Source organism: Mus pahari, chromosome 4 (genome assembly GCF_900095145.1).
Source record: "Mus pahari chromosome 4, PAHARI_EIJ_v1.1, whole genome shotgun sequence".
In the NCBI taxonomy this organism is placed as follows: domain Eukaryota; kingdom Metazoa; phylum Chordata; class Mammalia; order Rodentia; family Muridae; genus Mus; species Mus pahari.
In genome coordinates, this window is record NC_034593.1 from 13170338 (window position 1) to 13177605 (window position 7268).

The following is a 7268-nucleotide window of genomic DNA, read 5'->3' on the forward strand; positions in this document are numbered from 1 at the left end:
CAGAAGCTACACAGCTTCAGGACAGAAAGAAGCAACCTAAATTCTGGGACAGACTCTATTTCAGGCTCCAGAATTTTGCGCACCTTCCTAGCCAGAGGAAAGGTGCTGGATGCCTGATCAGGCCTGGAGACTGCTCCAGTGTGAACACCCCCTCCTCGGGCGGGGAAAGGCGCTGGATGCAGGATCAGGCCTGGGGACTGCTCCTGTGCGAACACACCTCCTCAGGTGGGAAAAGGCACCAGATGCTGGATCAGGCCTGGGGACTGCTCCTGTGTGAACACCCCTCCTCCGGATATAAAATTAACTCAAACAAATTAGTGGTCTTCCTCTACACACAGGATAAACTGGCTAAGAAAGAAATTAGAGATACAGCACCCTTCACAATAGTCATAAATAATATAAAATACCTGAGTGTGACTCTAACTTAGGAGGTAAAAGATCTGTATGATTTAAAACTTCACATCTCTGAAGAAAGAAATTGAAGAATATCTCAGAAGATGAAGATATCCAATACTAATGGATTGGCAGGATTAATATAGTAAAAATGGCTATCTTGCCAAAAGCAATCTGCAGATTCACTACAATCCCCATCAAAATTCCACTCATTTCTTCTCAGAGTTAGAAAGGGCAATTTGCAAATTCATCTGGAATAACAAAAACCTAGGATAGCAAAAACTATTCTCAACAATAAAGAACATCTGGTGGAATCACCATTCCTGACCTCAAGCTGTAATATAAAGCAATTGTGATAAAACAAAACAACAATCAAAAACTGTACTGCACTGGCACAGCAACAGACAGGTAGATCAATGGAATAGAAGTGGAGATCCAGACATGAACCCACACACCTATGGTCTCTTGAACTTTAACAAGGGATCTAAAAACATCCAGCGGGAAAAAGCATATTCAACAATGATACTGACACAACTGGTGGTTATCATGTAGACGAATTCAAAATGATCCATTCTTATCTCCTTGCACTAAGCTCAAGTCTAAGTGGATCAGGAACTCACATAAAACCAGAGACACTGAAACTTATAGAGGAGAAAGTAGGGAAAAGCCTCGAAGATACGTGCACAGGGGAAAAATTCCTCAACAGAACAGCAATGGCTTGTGCTGTAAGATCGAGAATCAACAAATGGGACCTCATAAAATTGCCAAGCTTCTGTAAGGCAAAAGAGAAAAAAGCTACTGTCAATAAGACAAAAAGGCCAGCAACAGTTTGGGAAAGGATATTTACCAATCCTAAATCTGATATGGGAATACTATCCAACATATATACAGAACTCAAGAAGCTGGACTCCAGAAAATCAAATAACCCTATCAAAAAACGGAGTACAGAACTAAACAAAGAATTCTCAACTGAGGAATACTGAATGGCTAAGAAGCCCTGAAAAGATGTTCAACATCCTTAATCATCAGGGAAATGCAAATCAAAACAACCCTGAGATTCCACCTCACACCAGTCAGAATGGCTAAGATCAAAAGTTCAGGTGACAGCACATGCTGGCAAGGATGTGGAGAAAGAGGAACACTGCTCCATTGTTTGTGGTATTGCAAGCTTGTACAACCACTCTGGAAATCAGTCTGGCAGTTCCTCAGAAAATTGGACATAGTACTACTGGAGGACCCAGCAATACCTCTTCTGGGCCTATACCCAGAAGATGTTCCAACTGGTAATAAGGACACATGCTCCACGATGTTCATAGCAGCCTTATTTATAATAGCCAGAAGCTGGAAAGAACCCAGATGTCTTTCAACAGAGGAATGGATACAGAAAATGTGGTACACTTACACAATGGAGTACTACTCAGCAATTAAAAACAATGATTTCATGAAATTCTTAGGCAAATGGATGCATCTGGAGGATATCATCCTGAGTGAGGTAACCCAATCTCAAAAGAACACATATGATGTTATGCACTCACTGATAAGAGGATATTAGCCCAGAAACTTAGAATACCCAAGATACAATTTGCAAAACACATAAAACTCAAGAAAGAAGACCAAAGTGAGTATAGTTTGTTCTGTCTTAGAATGGGAATCAAAATACCCATGGAAGGAGTTACAGGGACAAAGTTTGGAGCTGAGATGGAAGGAATGACCCTCCAGAGACTACCACACCTGGGGATCCATCCCATATGAACCACCCCACCCAGACACTATTGCATATGCCAGCAAGTTTTTGCTGACAGGACCCTGATATAGCTATCTCTTGTGAAGCTATGCCAGTGCCTGGTAAATACAGAAGTGGAGGCTCACAGTCATCTATTGGAAACTCCTATTTTTGTTTCTGCTTTGAAATACTTATGGTGATTTACTGACAATTGTCACAGAATTCTAAAGACAGTAATGAATTTGTTCCAGGAAAAGAACCACTTGTAACACATGAACAATGACCTTTGAGTATTATCAGGAAATGTATTCAAGACAGTCAGGAGATGAGTAAATTTGTCATAAAAATCTCTTTTCTGAATAACTGTCCTGTAATGAAAATGCAATCGAGTTTGATTTTTTAAGCTTAAGTACATGACTTCTTGCATTTAATTGTATGTGATATATTCAAACAAAAAATTATAATTGGAGCTGAATGATCAGAATAATCATTTCATGTTTATTATGGTGTTTACTGACTCATTACTGGATCTGTTCTACAAATATTTTATCATTTTATTTTCCTGTTTGTCTTTATGCAAGTTTCCAAAAAATTAGATTTTTTTGCTCCACAACCTTTAAAATTAGATCAACATATCATTGCCGTATCATCACAATTAAAGGTAATACTACAATGCAAATAAACACAACTGTCCTGGTTAATATAAATCAATCAGCCTTTCATTAACAGGACAAAATTGTATTACTTTCTACTAAGTTCTTGAAAATAGAAAGCTCTTCATCCACGTGATATTTTTGTTTTCCATGTAGCCAGCAAATGTCTCCATATTTCTTGGCTCTTTGATACTGCTTTCAGAAAGTGTGTATTATTCACAGGACAGCTGAAACTGGTAGAATTTATTCTATCAGTTTCCAAAGGATTAGAAAATACCTATCAAATTATAAGTAATGAAGTTCTCACTTAAAAACAGATGTGCAGAAAATAAAGACCAATTCTAATTTTAAAAACTATAGCATATTGTAAGTACCTCATTTTCTGAATTTTAAAGCTATGTTTTGAAAACTGAAAACGCTATTATTTTAGACCAGGTGGAAATTTTACTGACATTTGTAAAGGATGAAAATCACCTTTTGAGTTTTTAAAACTTGTTTACATTGCCATACAAAGTATTATTGCCTTTAAGAGGAAATGTGTTTTAATAGATTAAATATTTTTTATAAAGGTCTTGTTATCTAGATGGACTCTGATTACTACCCTACAATGCTGACCTTCATTTAATATTAATTTTACTGTCTTTTCTTATACATTAATGCCATGGGAATTTTTTTTCTCTCTGTGGCTTTGTTTGTGGGGGACCTTGAAATGAGAATCTCTAGATAAACTCAGGTGTGATAAGTGACTGATTTCTGTAGCAGAATGGCATCTTGGATCTGTTTCTATGTTTGTTTTCTGGATTCGGTGGTTAATTTGGTTTCTAATCATGCTTTTGACCCCATTTTCAGACAGTTTGTGGTAACAGGAGAAGAAAGGCCCTGCAGTAGGTAATTAAGTCTGCAAATGCTGTTCCGCTTACTCTTCATTGCAGCAGATAACCAGAGTGCTGTTGCTCGAGTGTAAAATGCAGAAATTAATGATCCTATGTAATACAGATTAGGGCTTTCATTTTAAAAACTATCAGTGCGGAAGAACAAAGGTGGGGAAAGCAGCATGATATTTAGATTTTCAATATGTAGTAAGGATTGCAAATTTTGAAAGAGGTTTCTGAGCAAAGACTAATCAAAATTCTTCTTCTGTTCTACAGTGATTGATTAGTTCAGAACTCAAATATATTATTGCCCCATTGAATCTTTGAAAAGGCACAATTAGACACATTTGTACATGTCTTTTCACTTGTAAACATGTCCTTTTGTTTCTTCAGATCAAATGGAGATCCTAAAGGCATTGAACACACTGTGTATCACACAGTAGGTACTCATAAATAGTTCCATGTTTGAATTAAATGTGTTCTTTTTCCTATAAAGGGATTATGAAGTAATGTGCAAGAGTCAAGAAAATAGAATACACACTTATTTTTAAAAGAATTACCTTGTAAGATTTCTATTCATATTGTTATTTTACCCCTAATTATAGTCACATAAATTACAAAGTCAAACAAGTTTAAGATATCTGTTTATATTTTACCCATTAGAAAAAAGTAACATTCCAATGTAATAAAAAATACTTGTTAATACAAATCTTGAGACCCTGAAATGCATGTGTTTCACACTGTGATAATTCATCAGTACATGAATATCCTGATAGTCTCCATCAGCAGCATTGATTTGATCCAGATCCATGATCATATTGATGTGTTTTTGTTCCTTCTTATTTAGGTCACTTTAGTATATTTCACATCTGTTTATTATCAGCCTTTGTCAATAACATTGTTCTTATAAAGTTATTTCTCACTTGTCATCAGTATAAAATTAGACAACCAAGTCAACATTTCATTGTGCTATTCAGTTTTCTGTCACTGTCACTAAAGTGCTTGAGAAAAATCAAGAATTTATTGGACCTGATGATCACAAAGATTTCCACCTATATTCTTTTATCTTAATGAGACAGAACTTTACAGTAAGGAGCACATGACTGTGAGAAAGACAGACTCAGGAAAGCAGCAAGCAAGGAAATAGGCACAAGACAAAGCCCAATGACATGTCCAGAAAGTCTCATGACCTTCACCTAGGTCCCAACTGCTATGTTTTACTTCTCCAAAATTTATGCAATTATTATAAGCTCAGCAATAGATACCATTAATAGTGAAAAGTACTCATGATCAAATCCGTTCACAAAATTTCATCTTTGAGCATTGCTACATAAAAGATACCGGATGTTGATATAATATTTCAAATCCAACCCATAGCATTTTTTTTAAGAGAATGGCACTGAATTCTTCAAATTACAAATATAGAAACTATATTAGTATAGAGTAGCTGCATATTCTATGAGAACGGGAATACCATTGTATTATATATGAAGACACTTAGCCTAGAGTAAAGTTGGCAACACCATTCTGGTGTTGGGGTAAGAGCAAAGTAATAAACATTGCACGATTCTTTAATTAACATTCATTGAGTTTGAAACTTGAATAAAAAATTAGGGGTCCGTTAGCCACTCCCTCTGGGCGTCTCTCCTCTGTAGCCATCTTCTCAGAGCCTGTTCTTGGCTACTGACCAGAGTCTGTGAATTAAATCATCTGTGCTGGCCATCTGCACCGCCTGATCCCAGATTTCTGCCCTTCAAAAACAATTAGGTCTATGTATCAGTTTCTGTTAGAGCCAATCACCTACCTGCCAAGCCTAGGACAGGGATCATACCCAGATCTCCCTTAGCCCCAATAATGTTGAAGTGAAAGTCTACACAAAGAATGTGAGCCAGTTGGTGAAACATCATGTGTTGAAGGAACACAATAGATACATCACAGGTATTGATTGAGCTCCCAAGAGTTTCTGTATTGTTACTTGCTTGATAAATTGCAAGGCCTATGTCTGAAGTCAAATGAATGGTATCTGGAAGCATACCATGCTGTTCCCCCCAGGATTAACTGCGAAGTCACTCTTGTGAAGTGGTCTTCACTTAAGTACAAGTTTGCTGTGTGGAGCCAAGCACAGCTCTATTCTGTTTGTTTTGAGTCTAAAAATGACTGGTGGGTGAGCAAGCACACTAACCTCCAAGGTCCTCAGCTTTGATTGGAACCCCAAAAATATTTTGCTCAATAGGGGCTGGTGTGATTAAATGCAGAGTGTTTTCTGCCTACATCAAAGGTGGATGGGAAGCGAGCTAGAACATGCTGGGGCAGCAAGATACCTTTTGGTCAGCTGACTTTGAGTTTGGTGGCAGCAGTACTGGCATCTTGGTACATGACAGATTACCTGCTGGTGGGAATTGGCTGGCCTTAGTTGGCTATGATAATGTCCATTGTTTATGCCTCAAAAAGCATGCAATTTTCAACTGAGAAAACAGAGTTCCTGACAATGCTGAGTGTGTAGTTCATCTCAAAGAGCTGTATTGGTGTTGCCGCCAATTGTTGCCCATTGCTTTTTAGTTGTGGTGACCATAGTTGTTTGTCCTAGAAGTCCAAGATAGACATCCCAAAACGCAGCATCCATGGGATGTTTCTGCAACATAGAAAAGAGGGCCAGACCAAGTGCTGTCTTAGAGATACTACAGCAGAGCAGCAGGCCTCAAATATATATTTATGAGGTGGACACACAAGATTGTCACAAATTTTGCACACTGGCATTGATAGATCATGATAATTTGTGATTACAAGACCCTAGATTTCTGACCCCTGAAATTTGTGAATCCAATGTGAGCATTTGCAATCTAGTATGAGAAGCCGTGCTGAACACACTGTGCAGTTAGCATGGTGGTAAGGATCATTGACCCATGAACATGCTGTCACACTAACCACCAACTACATGTGTCCGTGTGCATATTTTTGGTGAACTGTGTGTTTTGTTTTTGTTTCATTTCATTTCATTTCATTTCATTTTGTTTTGATTTTGCTATTTTATTCCATTTTTACCTAAACTTCCTTTTAAGTAGTTCATTATGGAAGACTGTCACACTAACTTAAAGGGTAAGGGAAGTATGTACACTATCTGCTAAAAGAAAAAGAAAAAAAAGAAAAAAAGGAAAAATTCTGAGTGTGAAAAAGAATTAGTCACAATACCCCCTATTCTATCACTTTAAAAGTAAAATTAGACTTGGATCTCTAAAATATGATCCAGAATGAAAGGTTTTTCTCCCCTTTGGCAGTTGGGAAAGCATCTGGCGTAATGATCTGTCACAGTCTTTGGCCTGTATTAGTAAAATTGCTAACACAGGAAGAGCAGCATTTGGTGCATGTTGGTAACCATTCTAATCTATTTGTAAAATATGCTATGCAGCATTGTTTTCTAAACAGAGGAAAATGGAACTTTGGCAGCATCCTCTATCAGAGTATGATAATCAAAAGAACTTGTTTTAAAGTGATCCCAGGAGCTATAATAATGAACTCTACTACCACGCACCTGTGCTTTGCAGTTCAATTTTCACTTTGGCCAAGACTCACTCAAGGATTAGATGTTTATTCATTGTAACAAATACATTAGATTAACATTAAATAGCA

The 7268-nt window shown here is 37.2% G+C and overlaps 1 pseudogene; it reads left to right on the forward strand.

Annotated features, from left to right (window-relative positions):
- The first annotated feature begins 3673 nt into the window (after positions 1-3673).
- On the forward strand, positions 3674-6421 carry LOC110320218 (annotated as a pseudogene).
- Positions 6422-7268: the final 847 nt, after the last annotated feature.